At 54.5% G+C, this 20,481-nt stretch overlaps 1 protein-coding gene across 2 annotated transcripts in view; it reads left to right on the plus strand.

Moving 5' to 3' along the window:
- The window catches only part of LOC148436204 (zinc transporter ZIP4-like), a 175,482-nt gene that overhangs the window by 131,435 nt on the left and 23,566 nt on the right, over window positions 1-20,481 (plus strand). The gene's annotated exons all lie outside the window — the stretch shown is intronic.

Genomic DNA, 20,481 nt, shown 5'->3' on the forward strand with positions numbered 1-20,481 from the left:
GGGCAGACACCGAATAACAGCAGTAATCAGTGACCCGGTGCCTGGGAGGGCAGACACATAATAACAGCAGCAATCAGTGACCCGGTGCCTGGGAGGGCAGACACCGAATAACAGCAGTAATCAGTGACCAGGTGCCTGGGAGGGCAGACACATAATAACAGCAGCAATCAGTGACCCGGTGCCTGGGAGGGCAGACACATAATAACAGCAGCAATCAGTGACCCGGTGCCTGGGAGGGCAGACACATAATAACAGCAGCAATCAGTGACCCGGTGCCTGGGAGGGCAGACACATAATAACAGAAGCAATCAGTGACCCGGTGCCTGGGAGGGCAGACACATAATAACAGCAGCAATCAGTGACCCGGTGCCTGGGAGGGGAGACACATAATAACAGCAGTAATCACTGACCCAGTGCCTGGGAGGGCAGACACATAATAACAGCAGTAATCAGTGACCCGGTGCCAGGGAGGGCAGACACATAATAACAGCAGTAATCAGTGACCCGGTGCCTGGGAGGGCAGACAGATAATAACAGCAGCAATCAGTGACCCGGTGCCTGGGAGCGCAGACACATAATAACAGCAGCAATCACTGACCCGGTGCCTGGGAGGGCAGACACATAATAACAGCAGCTATCAGTGACCCGGTGCCTGGGAGGGCAGACACATAATAACAGCAGCAATGACCCGGTGCCTGGGAGGGCAGACACATAATAACAGCAGTAATCAGTGACCCGGTGCCTGGGAGGGCAGACACATAATAACAGCAGCAATCAGTGACCGGTGCCTGGGAGGGCAGACACATAATAACAGCAGCAATCAGTGACCCGGTGCCTGGGAGGGCAGACACATAATAACAGCAGCAATCAGTGACCCGGTGCCTGGGAGGGCAGACACATAATAACAGCAGCAATCAGTGACCCGGTGCCTGGGAGGGCAGACACATAATAACAGCAGCAATCACTGACCCGGTGCCTGGGAGGGCAGACACATAATAACAGCAGCAATCAGTGACCCGGTGCCTGGGAGGGCAGACACATAATAACAGCAGTAATCAGTGACCCGGTGCCTGGGAGGGCAGACACATAATAACAGCAGCAATCACTGACCCGGTGCCTGGGAGGGCAGACACATAATAACAGCAGCAATCAGTGACCCGGTGCCTGGGAGGGCAGACACATAATAACAGCAGCAATCAGTGACCCGGTGCCTGGGAGGGCAGACAGATAATAACAGCAGTATTCACTGACCCGGTGCCTGGGAGGGCAGACACATAATAACAGCACGAATCAGTGACCCGGTGCCTGGGAGGGCAGACACATAATAACAGCAGCAATCTGAGACCCGGTGCCTGGGAGGACAGACACATAATAACAGCAGTAATCAGTGACCCGGTGCCTGGGAGGGCAGACACATAATAACAGCAGTAATCAGTGACCCGGTGCCTGGGAGGGCAGACAGATAATAACAGCAGCAATCAGTGACCCGGTGCCTGGGAGGGCAGACACATAATAACAGCAGTAATCAGTGACCCGGTGCCTGGGAGGGCAGACACATAATAACAGCAGTAATCAGTGACCCGGTGCCTGGGAGGGCAGACACATAATAACAGCAGTAATAAGTGACCCGGTGCCTGGGAGGGCAGACACATAATAACAGCAGGAATCAGTGACCCGGTGCCTGGGAGGGCAGACACATAATAACAGCACGAATCAGTGACCCGGTGCCTGGGAGGGCAGACACATAATAACAGCAGCAATCACTGACCAGGTGCCTGGGAGGGCAGACACATAATAACAGCACGAATCAGTGACCCGGTGCCTGGGAGGGCAGACACATAATAACAGCACGAATCAGTGACCCGGTGCCTGGGAGGGCAGACACATAATAACAGCACGAATCAGTGACCCGGTGCCTGGGAGGGCAGACACATAATAACAGCACGAATCAGTGACCCGGTGCCTGGGAGGGCAGACACATAATAACAGCACGAATCAGTGACCCGGTGCCTGGGAGGGCAGACACATAATAACAGCACGAATCAGTGACCCGGTGCCTGGGAGGGCAGACACATAATAACAGCAGCAATCACTGACCCGGTGCCTGGGAGGGCAGACACATAATAACAGCAGCAATCAGTGACCCGGTGCCTGGGTGGGCAGACACATAATAACAGCAGCAATCAGTGACCCGGTGCCTGGGAGGGCAGACACATAATAACAGCAGCAATCTGAGACCCGGTGCCTGGGAGGGCAGACACATAATAACAACAGTAATCAGTGACCCGGTGCCTGGGAGGGCAGACACATAATAACAGCAGCAATCTGAGACCCGGTGCCTGGGAGGGCAGACACATAATAACAGCAGCAATCTGAGACCCGGTGCCTGGGAGGGCAGACACATAATAACAACAGCAATCAGTGACCCGGTGCCTGGGTGGGCAGACACATAATAACAGCAGCAATCAGTGACCCGGTGCCTGGGAGGGCAGACACATAATAACAGCAGCAATCTGAGACCCGGTGCCTGGGAGGGCAGACACATAATAACAGCAGTAATCAGTGACCCGGTGCCTGGGAGGGCAGACACATAATAACAGTAGCAATCAGTGACCCGGTGCCTGGGAGGGCAGACACATAATAACAGCAGTAATCAGTGACCCGGTGCCTGGGAGGGCAGACACATAATAACAGCAGTAATCAGTGACCCGGTGCCTGGGAGGGCAGACACATAATAACAGCAGTAATCAGTGACCCGGTGCCTGGGAGGGCAGACACATAATAACAGCAGCAATCAGTGACCCGGTGCCTGGGAGGGCAGACACATAATAACAGCAGCAATCAGTGACCCGGTGCCTGGGAGGGCAGACACATAATAACAGCAGCAATCAGTGACCCGGTGCCTGGGAGGGCAGACACATAATAACAGCAGCAATCAATGACCCGGTGCCTGGGAGGGCAGACACATAATAACAGCAGTAATCAGTGACCCGGTGCCTGGGAGGGGAGACACATAATAACAGCAGCAATCAGTGACCCGGTGCCTGGGAGGGCAGACACATAATAACAGCAGCAATCACTGACCCGGTGCCTGGAAGGGCAGACACATAATAACAGCAGTAATCAGTGACCCGGTGCCTGGGAAGGCAGACACATAATAACAGCAGCAATCAGTGACCCGGTGCCTGGGAGGGCAGACACATAATAACAGCAGCAATCAGTGACCCGGTGCCTGGGAGGGCAGACAGATAATAACAGCAGTAATCAGTGACCCGGTGCCTGGGAGGGCAGACACATAATAACAGCAGCAATCAGTGACCCGGTGCCTGGGAGGGCAGACACATAATAACAGCAGTAATCAGTGACCCGGTGCCTGGGAGGGCAAAAACCAAATAACAGCAGTAATCAGTGACCCGGTGCCTGGGAGGGTAGACACATAATAACAGCAGCAATCAGTGACCCGGTGCCTGGGAGGGCAGACACATAATAACAGCAGCAATCAGTGACCCGGTGCCTGGGAGGGCAGACACCGAATAACAGCAGTAATCAGTGACCCGGTGCCTGGGAGGGCAGACACATTATAACAGCAGTAATCAGTGACCCGGTGCCTGGGAGGGCAGACACATAATAACAGCAGCAATCAGTGACCCGGTGCCTGGGAGGGCAGACACATAATAACAGCAGTAATCAGTGACCCGGTGCCTGGGAGGGCAGACACATAATAACAGCAGCAATCAGTGACCCGGTGCCTGGGAGGGCAGACACATAATAACAGCAGCAATCAGTGACCCGGTGCCTGGGAGGGCAGACACATAGTAACAGCAGTAATCAGTGACCCGGTGCCTGGGAGGGCAGACACATAGTAACAGCAGCAATCAGTGACCCGGTGCCTGGGAGGGCAGACACATAATAACAGCAGCAATCACTGACCCGGTGCCTGGGAGGGCAGACACATAATAACAGCAGGAATCAGTGACCCGGTGCCTGGGAGGGCAGACACATCATAACAGCAGCAATCAGTGACCCGGTGCCTGGGAGGGCAGACACATAATAACAGCACGAATCAGTGACCCGGTGCCTGGGAGGGCAGACACATAATAACAGCAGTAATCACTGACCCGGTGCCTGGGAGGGCAGACACATAATAACAGCAGTAATCAGTGACCCGGTGCCTGGGAGGGCAGACACATAATAACAGCAGCAATCAGTGACCCGGTGCCTGGGAGGGCAGACACATAATAACAGCAGCTATCAGTGACCCGGTGCCTGGGAGGGCAGACAAATAATAACAGTAGCAATCAGTGACCCGGTGCCTGGGAGGGCAGACAGATAATAACAGCAGCAATCACTGACCCGGTGCCTGGGAGGGCAGACACATAATAACAGCACGAATCAGAGACCCGGTGCCTGGGAGGGCAGACGCATAATAACAGCAGCAATCAGTGACCCAGTGCCTGGGAGGGCAGACGCATAATAGCAGCAGTAATCAGTGAACCGGTGCCTGGGAGGGCAGACACATAATAACAGCAGCTATCAGTGACCCGGTGCCTGGGAGGGCAGACACATAATAACAGCAGCAATGACCCGGTGCCTGGGAGGGCAGACACATAATAACAGCAGTAATCAGTGACCCGGTGCCTGGGAGGGCAGACACATAATAACAGCAGCAATCAGTGACCGGTGCCTGGGAGGGCAGACACATAATAACAGCAGCAATCACTGACCCGGTGCCTGGGAGGGCAGACACATAATAACAGCAGCAATCAGTGACCCGGTGCCTGGGAGGGCAGACACATAATAACAGCAGCAATCACTGACCCGGTGCCTGGGAGGGCAGACACATAATAACAGCAGTAATCAGTGACCCGGTGCCTGGGAGGGCAGACACATAATAACAGCAGGAATCAGTGACCCGGTGCCTGGGAGGGCAGACACATCATAACAGCAGCAATCAGTGACCCGGTGCCTGGGAGGGCAGACACATAATAACAGCACGAATCAGTGACCCGGTGCCTGGGAGGGCAGACACATAATAACAGCAGCAATCACTGACCCGGTGCCTGGGAGGGCAGACACATAATAACAGCAGCAATCAGTGACCCGGTGCCTGGGTGGGCAGACACATAATAACAGCAGCAATCAGTGACCCGGTGCCTGGGAGGGCAGACACATAATAACAGCAGCAATCTGAGACCCGGTGCCTGGGAGGGCAGACTCATAATAACAGCAGCAATCAGTGACCCGGTGCCTGGGAGGGCAGACACATAATAACAGCAGCAATCTGAGACCCGGTGCCTGGGAGGGCAGACACATAATAACAGCAGTAATCAGTGACCCGGTGCCTGGGAGGGCAGACACATAATAACAGCAGCTATCAGTGACCCGGTGCCTGGGAGGGCAGACACATAATAACAGTAGCAATCAGTGACCCGGTGCCTGGGAGGGCAGACAGATAATAACAGCAGCAATCACTGACCCGGTGCCTGGGAGGGCAGACACATAATAACAGCAGTAATCAGTGACCAGGTGCCTGGGAGGGCAGACACATAATAACAGCAGCAATCAGTGACCCGGTGCCTGGGAGGGCAGACACATAATAACAGCAGCAATCAGTGACCCGGTGCCTGGGAGGGCAGACACATAATAACAGCAGCAATCAGTGACCCAGTGCCTGGGAGGGCAGACACATAATAACAGCAGTAATCAGTGACCCGGTGCCTGGGAGGGCAGACACATAATAACAGCAGCAATCTGAGACCCGGTGCCTGGGAGGGCAGACACATAATAACAGCAGCAATCAGTGACCCAGTGCCTGGGAGGGCAGACACATAATAACAGCAGCAATCACTGACCCGATGCCTGGGAGGGCAGACACATAATAACAGCAGTAATCAGTGACCCGGTGCCTGGGAGGGCAGACACATAATAACAGCAGCAATCTGAGACCCGGTGCCTGGGAGGGCAGACACATAATAACAGCAGCAATCAGTGACCCGGTGCTTGGGAGGGGAGACACATAATAACAGCAGCAATCAGTGACCCGGTGCCTGGGAGGGGAGACACATAATAACAGCAGTAATCAGTGACCCGGTGCCTGGGAGGGCAGACACATAATAACAGCATCAATCACTGACCCGGTGCCTGGGAGGGCAGACACATAATAACAGCAGTAATCAGTGACCCGGTGCCTGGGAGGGCAGACACATAATAACAGCAGTAATCAGTGACCCGGTGCCTGGGAGGGCAGACACATAATAACAGCAGCAATCAGTGACCCGGTGCCTGGGAGGGCAGACACATAATAACAGCAGCAATCACTGACCCGGTGCCTGGGAGGGCAGACACATAATAACAGCAGCAATCAGTGACCCGGTGCCTGGGAGGGCAGACACATAATAACAGCAGTAATCAGTGACCCGGTGCCTGGGTGGGCAGACACATAATAACAGCAGTAATCAGTGACCCGGTGCCTGGGAGGGCAGACACATAATAACAGCAGCAATCACTGACCCGGTGCCTGGGAGAGCAGACACATAATAACAGCAGTAATCAGTGACCCGGTGCCTGGGAGGGCAGACACATAATAACAGCAGCAATCAGTGACCCGGTGCCTGGGAGGGCAGACACATAATAACAGCAGCAATCACTGACCCGATGCCTGGGAGGGCAGACACATAATAACAGCAGCAATCAGTGACCCGGTGCCTGGGAGGGCAGACACATAATAACAGCAGTAATCAGTGACCCGGTGCCTGGGAGGGCAGACACATAATAACAGCAGTAATCACTGACCCGGTGCCTGGGAGGGCAGACACATAATAACAGCAGCAATGACCCGGTGCCTGGGAGGGCAGACACATAATAACAGCAGTAATCAGTGACCCGGTGCCTGGGAGGGCAGACACATAATAACAGCAGCAATGACCCGGTGCCTGGGAGGGCAGACACATAATAACAGCAGTAATCAGTGACCCGGTGCCTGGGAGGGCAGACACATAATAACAGCAGCAATCACTGACCCGGTGCCTGGGAGGGCAGACACATAATAACAGCAGCAATCAGTGACCCGGTGCCTGGGAGGGCAGACACATAATAACAGCAGCAATCAGTGACCCGGTGCCTGGGAGGGCAGACACATAATAACAGCAGCAATCAGTGACCCGATGCCTGGGAGGGCAGACACATAATAACAGCAGCAATCAGTGACCCGGTGCCTGGGAGGGCAGACACATAATAACAGCAGCAATCAGTGACCCGGTGCCTGGGAGGGCAGACACATAGTAACAGCAGTAATCAGTGACCCGGTGCCTGGGAGGGCAGACACATAATAACAGCAGCAATCACTGACCCAGTGCCTGGGAGGGCAGACACATAATAACAGCAGCAATGACCCGGTGCCTGGGAGGGCAGACACATAATAACAGCAGTAATCACTGACCCGGTGCCTGGGAGGGCAGACACATAATAACAGCAGCAATCACTGACCCGGTGCCTGGGAGGGCAGACACATAATAACAGCAGTAATCAGTGACCCGGTGCCTGGGAGGGCAGACACATAATAACAGCAGTAATCAGTGACCCGGTGCCTGGGAGGGCAGACACATAATAACAGCAGTAATCAGTGACCCGGTGCCTGGGAGGGCAGACACATAATAACAGCAGTAATCAGTGACCCGGTGCCTGGGAGGGCAGACACATCATAACAGCAGTAATCAGTGACCCGGTGCCTAGGAAGGCAGACACCTAATAACAGCAGTAATCACTGACTCGGTGCCTGGGAGGGCAGACACATAATAACAGCAGCAATCACTGACCCGGTGCCTGGGAGGGCAGACACATAATAACAGCAGCAATCACTGACCCGGTGCCTGGGAGGGCAGACACATAATAACAGCAGCAATCAGTGACCCGGTGCCTGGGAGGGCAGACCGATAATAACAGCAGTAATCAGTGACCCGGTGCCTGGGAGGGCAGACACATAATAACAGCAGCTATCAGTGACCCGGTGCCTGGGAGGGCAGACACATAATAACAGCAGCAATCAGTGACCCGGTGCCTGGGAGGGCAGACACATAATAACAGCAGCAATCACTGACCCGGTGCCTGGGAGGGCAGACACATAATAACAGCAGTAATCAGTGACCCGGTGCCTGGGAGGGCAGACACATAATAACAGCAGCAATCAGTGACCCGGTGCCTGGGAGGGCAGACACATAATAACAGCAGCTATCAGTGACCCGGTGCCTGGGAGGGCAGACACATAATAACAGCAGCAATCAGTGACCCGGTGCCAGGGAGGGCAGACACATAATAGCAGCAGAAATCAGTGACCCGGTGCCTGGGAGGGGAGACACATAATAACAGCAGTAATCAGTGACCCAGTGCCTGGGAGGGCAGACACATAATAACAGCAGCAATCACTGACCCGTTGCCTGGGAGGGCAGACACATAATAACAGCAGCAATCAGTGACCCGGTGCCTGGGAGGGCAGACACATAATAACAGCAGCTATCAGTGACCCGGTGCCTGGGAGGGCAGACAGATAATAACAGCAGCAATCACTGACCCGGTGCCTGGGAGGGCAGACACATAATAACAGCAGCAATCAGTGACCCGGTGCCTGGGAGTGCAGACACATAATAACAGCAGCAATCAGTGACCCGGTGCCTGGGAGGGCAGACACATAATAACAGCAGTAATCAGTGACCCGGTGCCTGGGAGGGCAGACACATAATAACAGCAGCAATCAGTGACACGGTGCCTGGGAGGGCAGACACATAATAACAGCAGCAATCAGTGACCCGGTGCCTGGGAGGGCAGACACATAATAACAGCAGCAATCAGTGACCCGGTGCGTGGGAGGGCAGACACATAATAACAGCAGCAATCAGTGACCCGGTGCCTGGGAGTGCAGACACATAATAACAGCAGCAATCAGTGACCCGGTGCCTGGGAGGGCAGACACATAATAACAGCAGTAATCAGTGACCCGGTGCCTAGGAGGGCAGACACACAATAACAGCAGCAATCAGTGACCCGGTGCCTGGGAGGGCAGACACATAATAACAGCAGTAATCAGTGACCCGGTGCCTGGGAGGGCAGACACATAATAACAGCAGTAATCAGTGACCTGGTGCCTGGGAGGGCAGACACATAATAACAGCAGCAATCAGTGACCCGGTGCCTGGGAGGGCAGACACATAATAACAGCAGCAATCACTGACCCGGTGCCTGGGAGGGCAGACACATAATAACAGCAGCAATGAACCGGTGCCTGGGAGGGCAGACACATAATAACAGCAGCAATGAACCGGTGCCTGGGAGGGCAGACACATAATAACAGCAGCAATCAGTGACCCGGTGCCTGGGAGGGCAGACACATAATAACAGCAGCAATCACTGACCCGGTGCCTGGGAGGGCAGACACATAATAACAGCAGCAATCACTGACCTGGTGCCTGGGAGGGCAGACACATAATAACAGCAGTATTCACTGACCCGGTGCCTGGGAGGGCAGACACATAATAACAGCAGCAATCAGTGACCCGGTGCCTGGGAGGGCAGACACATAATAACAGCAGTAATCAGTGACCCGGTGCCTGGGAGGGCAGACACATAATAACAGCAGCAATCAGTGACACGGTGCCTGGGAGGGCAGACACATAATAACAGCAGCAATCAGTGACCCGGTGCCTGGGAGGGCAGACACATAATAACAGCAGTAATCAGTGACCCGGTGCCTGGGAGGGCAGACACATAATAACAGCAGTAATCACTGACCCGGTGCCTGGGAGGGCAGACACATAATAACAGCAGCAATGACCCGGTGCCTGGGAGGGCAGACACATAATAACAGCAGTAATCAGTGACCCGGTGCCTGGGAGGGCAGACACATAATAACAGCAGCAATGACCCGGTGCCTGGGAGGGCAGACACATAATAACAGCAGTAATCAGTGACCCGGTGCCTGGGAGGGCAGACACATAATAACAGCAGCAATCAGTGACCCGGTGCCTGGGAGGGCAGACACATAATAACAGCAGCAATCAGTGACCCGGTGCCTGGGACGGCAGACACATAGTAACAGCAGTAATCAGTGACCCGGTGCCTGGGAGGGCAGACACATAATAACAGCAGCAATCACTGACCCGGTGCCTGGGAGGGCAGACACATAATAACAGCAGCAATGACCCGGTGCCTGGGAGGGCAGACACATAATAACAGCAGTAATCACTGACCCGGTGCCTGGGAGGGCAGACACATAATAACAGCAGCAATCACTGACCCGGTGCCTGGGAGGGCAGACACATAATAACAGCAGTAATCAGTGACCCGGTGCCTGGGAGGGCAGACACATAATAACAGCAGTAATCAGTGACCCGGTGCCTGGGAGGGCAGACACATAATAACAGCAGTAATCAGTGACCCGGTGCCTGGGAGGGCAGACACATAATAACAGCAGTAATCAGTGACCCGGTGCCTGGGAGGGCAGACACATCATAACAGCAGTAATCAGTGACCCGGTGCCTAGGAAAGCAGACACCTAATAACAGCAGTAATCACTGACTCGGTGCCTGGGAGGGCAGACACATAATAACAGCAGCAATCACTGACCCGGTGCCTGGGAGGGCAGACACATAATAACAGCAGCAATCACTGACCCGGTGCCTGGGAGGGCAGACACATAATAACAGCAGCAATCAGTGACCCGGTGCCTGGGAGGGCAGACCGATAATAACAGCAGTAATCAGTGACCCGGTGCCTGGGAGGGCAGACACATAATAACAGCAGCTATCAGTGACCCGGTGCCTGGGAGGGCAGACACATAATAACAGCAGCAATCAGTGACCCGGTGCCTGGGAGGGCAGACACATAATAACAGCAGCAATCACTGACCCGGTGCCTGGGAGGGCAGACACATAATAACAGCAGTAATCAGTGACCCGGTGCCTGGGAGGGCAGACACATAATAACAGCAGCAATCAGTGACCCGGTGCCTGGGAGGGCAGACACATAATAACAGCAGCAATCAGTGACCCGGTGCCTGGGAGGGCAGACACATAATAACAGCAGTAATCACTGACCCGGTGCCAGGGAGGGCAGACACATAATAGCAGCAGAAATCAGTGACCCGGTGCCTGGGAGGGGAGACACATAATAACAGCAGTAATCAGTGACCCAGTGCCTGGGAGGGCAGACACATAATAACAGCAGCAATCACTGACCCGTTGCCTGGGAGGGCAGACACATAATAACAGCAGCAATCAGTGACCCGGTGCCTGGGAGGGCAGACACATAATAACAGCAGCAATCAGTGACCCGGTGCCTGGGAGGGCAGACAGATAATAACAGCAGCAATCACTGACCCGGTGCCTGGGAGGGCAGACACATAATAACAGCAGCAATCAGTGACCCGGTGCCTGGGAGTGCAGACACATAATAACAGCAGCAATCAGTGACCCGGTGCCTGGGAGGGCAGACACATAATAACAGCAGTAATCAGTGACCCGGTGCCTGGGAGGGCAGACACATAATAACAGCAGCAATCAGTGACACGGTGCCTGGGAGGGCAGACACATAATAACAGCAGCAATCAGTGACCCGGTGCCTGGGAGGGCAGACACATAATAACAGCAGCAATCAGTGACCCGGTGCGTGGGAGGGCAGACACATAATAACAGCAGCAATCAGTGACCCGGTGCCTGGGAGGGCAGACACATAATAACAGCAGCAATCAGTGACCCGGTGCCTGGGAGTGCAGACACATAATAACAGCAGCAATCAGTGACCCGGTGCCTGGGAGGGCAGACACATAATAACAGCAGCAATCAGTGACCCGGTGCCTGGGAGGGCAGACACATAATAACAGCAGCAATCAGTGACCCGGTGCCTGGGAGTGCAGACACATAATAACAGCAGCAATCAGTGACCCGGTGCCTGGGAGGGCAGACACATAATAACAGCAGCAATCAGTGACCCGGTGCCTGGGAGGGCAGACACATAATAACAGCAGCAATGAACCGGTGCCTGGGAGGGCAGACACATAATAACAGCAGCAATCAGTGACCCGGTGCCTGGGAGGGCAGACACATAATAACAGCAGCAATGAACCGGTGTCTGGGAGGGCAGACACCGAATAACAGCAGCAATCACTGACCCGGTGCCTGGGAGGGCAGACACATAATAACAGCAGCAATCACTGACCTGGTGCCTGGGAGGGCAGACACATAATAACAGCAGTATTCACTGACCCGGTGCCTGGGAGGGCAGACACATAATAACAGCAGCAATCAGTGACCCGGTGCCTGGGAGGGCAGACACATAATAACAGCAGCAATCACTGACCCAGTGCCTGGGAGGGCAGACACATAATAACAGCAGCAATCAGTGACCCGGTGCGTGGGAGGGCAGACACATAATAACAGCAGCAATCAGTGACCCGGTGCCTGGGAGGGCAGACACATAATAACAGCAGTAATCAGTGACCTGGTGCCTGGGAGGGCAGACACATAATAGCAGCAGAAATCAGTGACCCGGTGCCTGGGAGGGCAGACACATAATAACAGCAGCAATCAGTGACCCGGTGCCTGGGAGGGCAGACACATAATAACAGCAGCAATGAACCGGTGCCTGGGAGGGCAGACACATAATAACAGCAGCAATCAGTGACCCGGTGCCTGGGAGGGCAGACACATAATAACAGCAGCAATGAACCGGTGTCTGGGAGGGCAGACACCGAATAACAGCAGCAATCACTGACCCGGTGCCTGGGAGGGCAGACACATAATAACAGCAGCAATCACTGACCTGGTGCCTGGGAGGGCAGACACATAATAACAGCAGCAATCAGTGACCCGGTGCCTGGGAGGGCAGACACATAATAACAGCAGCAATCACTGACCCAGTGCCTGGGAGGGCAGACACATAATAACAGCAGTAATCAGTGACCCGGTGCCTGGGAGGGCAGACACATAATAACAGCAGCAATCAGTGACCCGGTGCCTGGGAGGGCAGACACATAATAACAGCAGTAATCAGTGACCCGGTGCCTGGGAGGGCAGACACATAATAACAGCAGCAATCAGTGACCCGGTGCCTGGTAGGGCAGACACATAATAACAGCAGTAATCAGTGACCCGGTGCCTGGGAGGGCAGACACATAATAACAGCAGCAATCACTGACCCGGTGCCTGGGAGGGCAGACACATAATAACAGCAGCTATCAGTGACCCGGTGCCAGGGAGGGCAGACACATAATAACAGCAGTAATCAGTGACCCGGTGCCTGGGAGGGCAGACACATAATAACAGCAGCAATCACTGACCCGGTGCCTGGGAGGGCAGACACATAATAACAGCACGAATCAGTGACCCGGTGCCTGGGAGGGCAGACACATAATAACAGCAGCAATCACTGACCCGGTGCCTGGGAGGGCAGACACATAATAACAGCAGTAATCAGTGACCCGGTGCCTGGGAGGGCAGACACATAATAACAGCAGTAATCAGTGACCCGGTGCCTGGGAGGGCAGACACATAATAACAGCAGCAATCAGTGACCCGGTGCCTGGGAGGGCAGACACATAATAACAGCAGCAATCACTGACCCGGTGCCTGGGAGGGCAGACACATAATAACAGCAGTAATCAGTGACCCGGTGCCTGGGAGGGCAGACACATAATAACAGCAGCAATCAGTGACCCGGTGCCTGGGAGGGCAGACACATAATAACAGCAGCAATCACTGACCCGGTGCCTGGGAGGGCAGACACATAATAACAGCAGCAATCAGTGACCCGGTGCCTGGGAGGGCAGACACATAATAACAGCAGCAATCACTGACCCGGTGCCTGGGAGGGCAGACAGATAATAACAGCAGCAATCACTGACCCGGTGCCTGGGAGGGCTGACTCATAATAACAGCAGTAATCAGTGACCCGGTGCCTGGGAGGGCAGACACATAATAACAGCAGTAATCAGTGACCCGGTGCCTGGGAGGGCAGACACATAATAACAGCAGCAATCACTGACCCGGTGCCTGGGAGGGCAGACACATAATAACAGCAGCAATCACTGACCCGGTGCCTGGGAGGGCAGACACATAATAACAGCAGCAATCAGTGACCCGGTGCCTGGGAGGGCAGACACATAATAACAGCAGGAATCAGTGACCCGGTGCCTGGGAGGGCAGACAGATAATAACAGCAGCAATCAGTGACCCGGTGCCTGGGAGGGCAGACACATAATAACAGCAGTAATCAGTGACCCGGTGCCTGGGAGGGCAGACAGATAATAACAGCAGCAATCAGTGACCCGGTGCCTGGGAGGGCAGACACATAATAACAGCAGGAATCAGTGACCCGGTGCCTGGGAGGGCAGACACATAATAACAGCAGCAATCAGTGACCCGGTGCCTGGGAGGGCAGACACATAATAACAGCAGTAATCAGTGACCCGGTGCCTGGGAGGGCAGACAGATAATAACAGCAGCAATCAGTGACCCGGTGCCTGGGAGGGCAGACACATAATAACAGCAGCAATCAGTGACCCGGTGCCTGGGAGGGCAGACACATAATAACAGTAGTAATCAGTGACCCGGTGCCTGGGAGGGCAGACACATAATAACAGCAGTAATCAGTGACCCGGTGCCTGGGAGGGCAGACACATAATAACAGCAGCAATCACTGACCCGGTGCCTGGGAGGGCAGACACATAATAACAGCAGCAATCACTGACCCGGTGCCTGGGAGGGCAGACACATAATAACAGCAGCAATCAGTGACCCGGTGCCTGGGAGGGCAGACACATAATAACAGCAGCAATCACTGACCCGGTGCCTGGGAGGGCAGACACATAATAACAGCAGCAATCAGTGACCCGGTGCCTGGGAGGGCAGACACATAATAACAGCAGTAATCAGTGACCCGGTGCCTGGGAGGGCAGACACATAATAACAGCAGCAATCAGTGACCCGGTGCCTGGGAGGGCAGACACATAATAACAGCAGCAATCAGTGACCCGGTGCCTGGGAGGGCAGACACATAATAACAGCAGCAATCACTGACCCGGTGCCTGGGAGGGCAGACACATAATAACAGCAGCAATCACTGACCCGGTGCCTGGGAGGGCAGACACATAATAACAGCAGTAATCAGTGACCCGGTGCCTGGGAGGGCAGACATATAATAACAGCAGTAATCAGTGACCCGGTGCCTGGGAGGGCAGACACATAATAACAGCAGCAATCAGTGACCCGGTGCCTGGGAGGGCAGACACATAATAACAGCAGTAATCAGTGACCCGGTGCCTGGGAGGGCAGACACATAGTAACAGCAGCAATCAGTGACCCGGTGCCTGGGAGGGCAGACACATAATAACAGCAGCAATCAGTGACCCGGTGCCTGGGAGGGCAGACACATAATAACAGCAGTAATCAGTGACCCGGTGCCTGGGAGGGCAGACACATAATAACAGCAGCAATCAGTGACCCGGTGCCTGGGAGGGCAGACACATAATAACAGCAGTAATCAGTGACCCGGTGCCTGGGAGGGCAGACACATAATAACAGCAGCAATCAGTGACCCGGTGCCTGGGAGGGCAGACACATAATAACAGCAGCAATCACTGACCCGGTGCCTGGGAGGGCAGACACATAATAACAGCAGTAATCACTGAGCCGGTGCCTGGGAGGGCAGACACATAATAACAGCAGCTATCAGTGACCCGGTGCCTGGGAGGGCAGACACATAATAACAGCAGCAATCAGTGACCCGGTGCCTGGGAGGGCAGACACATAATAACAGCAGCAATCAGTGACCCGGTGCCTGGGAGGGCAGACACATAATAAAAGCAGCAATCAGTGACCCGGTGCCTGGGAGGGCAGACACATAATAACAGCAGTAATCAGTGACCAGGTGCCTGGGAGGGCAGACACATAATAACAGCAGTAATCAGTGACCCGGTGCCTGGGAGGGCAGACACATAATAACAGCAGTAATCAGTGACCCGGTGCCTGGGAGGGCAGACACATAATAACAGCAGCAATCAGTGACCCGGTGCCTGGGAGGGCAGACACATAATAACAGCAGCAATCAGTGACCCGGTGCCTGGGAGGGCAGACACATAATAACAGCAGCAATCAGTGACCCGGTGCCTGGGAGGGCAGACACATAATAACAGCAGTAATCAGTGACCCGGTGCCAGGGAGGGCAGACACATAATAACAGCAGCAATCAGTGACCCGGTGCCTGGGAGGGCAGACACATAATAACAGCAGCAATCAGTGACCCGGTGCCTGGGAGGGCAGACACATAATAACAGCAGCAATCAGTGACCCGGTGCCTGTGAGGGCAGACACATAATAACAGCAGCAATCAGTGACCCGGTGCCTGGGAGGGCAGACACATAATAACAGCAGCAATCAGTGACCCGGTGCCTGGGAGGGCAGACACATAATAACAGCCGCAGTGACCCGGTGCCTGGGAGGGCAGACACATAATAACAGCAGTAATCAGTGACCCGGTGCCTGGAAGGGCAGACACATAATAACAGCAGCAATCACTGACCCGGTGCCTGGGAGGGCAGACACATAATAACAGCAGTAATCAGTGACCCGGTGCCTGGGAGGGCAGACACATAATAACAGCAGCTATCAGTGACCCGGTGCCAGGGAGGGCAGACACATAATAACAGCAGCAATCAGTGACCCAGTGCCAGGGAGGGCAGACACCTAATAACAGCAGCAATCAGTGACCCGGTGCCAGGGAGGGCAGACACATAATAACAGCAGCTATCAGTGACCCGGTGCCTGGGAGGGCAGACACCTAATAACAGCAGCAATCAGTGACCCGGTGCCATGGAGGGCAGACACATAATAACAGCAGTAATCAGTGACCCGGTGCCTGGGAGGGCAGACACATAATGACAGCAGTAATCAATGACCCGGTGCCTGGGAGGGCAGACACATAATAACAGCAGGAATCAGAGACCCGGTGCCTGGGAGGGCAGACACATAATAACAGCAGCAATCACTGACCCGGTGCCTGGGAGGGCAGACACATAATAACAGCAGTAATCAGTGACCCGGTGCCTGGGAGGGCTGACTCATAATAACAGCAGTAATCACTGACCCGGTGCCTGGGAGGGCAGACACATAATAACAGCAGTAATCAGTGACCCGGTGCCTGGGAGGGCAGACACATAATAACAGCAGCAATCAGTGACCCGGTGCCTGGGAGGGCAGACACATAATAACAGCAGCAATCAGTGACCCGGTGCCTGGGAGGGCAGACACATAATAACAGCAGCAATCAGTGACCCGGTGCCTGGGAGGGCAGACACATAATAACAGCAGCAATCAGTGACCCGGTGCCTGGGAGGGCAGACACATAATAACAGCAGCAATCAGTGACCCGGTGCCTGGGAGGGCAGACACATAATAACAGCAGTAATCAGTGACCCGGTGCCTGGGAGGGCTGACTCATAATAACAGCAGTAATCAGTGACCCGGTGCCTGGGAGGGCAGACACATAATAGCAGTAATCAGTGACCCGGTGCCTGGGAGGGCAGACACATAATAACAGCAGCAATCAGTGACCCGGTGCCTGGGAGGGCAGACAGATAATAACAGCAGCAATCAGTGACCCGGTGCCTGGGAGGGCAGACACATAATAACAGCAGTAATCAGTGACCCGGTGCCTGGGAGGGCAGACACATAATAACAGCAGAAATCAGTGACCCGGTGCCTGGGAGGGCAGACACATAATAACAGCAGCAATCTGTGACCCGGTGCCTGGGAGGGCAGACACATAATAACAGCAGCAATCTGTGACCCGGTGCCTGGGAGGGCAGACACATAATAACAGCAGCAATCACTGACCCGGTGCCTGGGAGGGCAGACACATAATAACAGCAGCAATCTGTGACCCGGTGCCTGGGAGGGCAGACACATAATAACAGCAGCAATCACTGACCCGGTGCCTGGGAGGGCAGACACATAATAACAGCAGCAATCACTGACCCGGTGCCTGGGAGGGCAGACACATAATAACAGCAGCAATCAGTGACCCGGTGCCTGGGAGGGCAGACACATAATAACAGCAGCAATCAGTGACCCGGTGCCTGGGAGGGCAGACACATAATAACAGCAGCAATCACTGACCCGGTGCCTGGGAGGGCAGACACATAATAACAGCAGCAATCAGTGACCCGGTGCCTGGGAGGGCAGACAGATAATAACAGCAGGAATCAGAGACCCGATGCCTGGGAGGGCAGACAGATAATAACAGCAGCAATCAGTGACCCGGTGCCTGGGAGGGCAGACACATAATAACAGCAGTAATCAGTGACCCGGTGCCTGGGAGGGCAGACACATAATAACAGCAGTAATCAGTGACCCGGTGCCTGGGAGGGCAGACACATAATAACAGCAGTAATCAGAGACCCGGTGCCTGGGAGGGCAGACACATAATAACAGCAGCAATCAGTGACCCGGTGCCTGGGAGGGCTGACTCATAATAACAGCAGTAATCACTGACCCGGTGCCTGGGAGGGCAGACACATAATAACAGCAGTAATCAGTGACCCGGTGCCTGGGAGGGCAGACACATAGTAACAGCAGCAATCAATGACCCGGTGCCTGGGAGGGCTGACTCATAATAACAGCAGTAATCAGTGACCCGGTGCCTGGGAGGGCTGACTCATAATAACAGCAGTAATCAGTGACCCGGTGCCTGGGAGGGCAGACACATAATAACAGCAGCAATCACTGACCCGGTGCCTGGGAGGGCAGACACATAATAACAGCAGCAATCAGTGACCCGGTGCCTGGGAGGGCAGACTCATAATAACAGCAGTAATCAGTGACCCGGTGCCTGGGAGGGCAGACACATAATAACAGCAGCAATCAGTGACCCGGTGCCTGGGAGGGCAGACACATAATAACAGCACGAATCAGTGACCCGGTGCCTGGGAGGGCAGACACATAATAACAGCAGTAATCAGAGACCCGGTGCCTGGGAGGGCAGACACATAATAACAGCAGTAATCAGTGACCCGGTGCCTGGGAGGGCAGACACATAATAACAGCAGCAATCAGTGACCCGGTGCCTGGGAGGGCAGACACATAATAACAGCAGCAATCAGTGACCCAGTGCCTGGGAGGGCAGACACATAATAACAGCAGCAATCAGTGACCCGGTGCCTGGGAGGGCAGACACATAATAACAGCAGCAATCAGTGACCCAGTGCCTGGGAGGGCAGACACATAATAACAGCAGTAATCAGTGACCCGGTGCCTGGGAGGGCAGACACATAATAACAGCAGCAATCAGTGACCCGGTGCCTGGGAGGGCAGACACATAATAACAGCAGCAATCAGTGACCCGGTGCCTGGGAGGGCAGACACATAATAACAGCAGCAATCAGTGACCCGGTGCCTGGGAGGGGAGACACATAATAACAGCAGCAATCACTGACCCGGTGCCTGGGAGGGCAGACACATAATAACAGCAGCAATCAGTGACCCGGTGCCTGGGAGGGCAGACACATAATAACAGCAGTAATCAGAGACCCGGTGCCTGGGAGGGCAGACACATAATAACAGCAGCAATCAGTGACCCGGTGCCTGGGAGGGCTGACTCATAATAACAGCAGTAATCACTGACCCGGTGCCTGGGAGGGCAGACACATAATAACAGCAGTAATCAGTGACCCGGTGCCTGGGAGGGCAGACACATAGTAACAGCAGCAATCAATGACCCGGTGCCTGGGAGGGCTGACTCATAATAACAGCAGTAATCAGTGACCCGGTGCCTGGGAGGGCTGACTCATAATAACAGCAGCAATCACTGACCCGGTGCCTGGGAGGGCAGACACATAATAACAGCAGCAATCAGTGACCCGGTGCCTGGGAGGGCAGACTCATAATAACAGCAGTAATCAGTGACCCGGTGCCTGGGAGGGCAGACACATAATAACAGCAGCAATCAGTGACCCGGTGCCTGGGAGGGCAGACACATAATAACAGCAGCAATCAGTGACCCGGTGCCTGGGAGGGCAGACACATAATAACAGCAGCAATCAGTGACCCAGTGCCTGGGAGGGCAGACACATAATAACAGCAGCAATCAGTGACCCGGTGCCTGGGAGGGCAGACACATAATAACAGCAGCAATCAGTGACCCGGTGCCTGGGAGGGCAGACACATAATAACAGCAGCAATCAGTGACCCGGTGCCTGGGAGGGCAGACACATAATAACAGCAGCAATCAGTGACCCAGTGCCTGGGAGGGCAGACACATAATAACAGCAGCAATCAGTGACCCGGTGCCTGGGAGGGCAGACACATAATAACAGCAGTAATCAGTGACCCGGTGCCTGGGAGGGCAGACACATAATAACAGCAGCAATCAGTGACCCGGTGCCTGGGAGGGCAGGCAGAGTTGCTGTGAGTGGGGGCACACTGGAGATAGGGATAGTGCAAG

The sequence above is a fragment of the Taudactylus pleione genome, unplaced genomic scaffold (assembly GCF_031769625.1).
Source record: "Taudactylus pleione unplaced genomic scaffold, aTauple2 ptg001913l, whole genome shotgun sequence".
Classification (NCBI taxonomy): domain Eukaryota; kingdom Metazoa; phylum Chordata; class Amphibia; order Anura; family Myobatrachidae; genus Taudactylus; species Taudactylus pleione.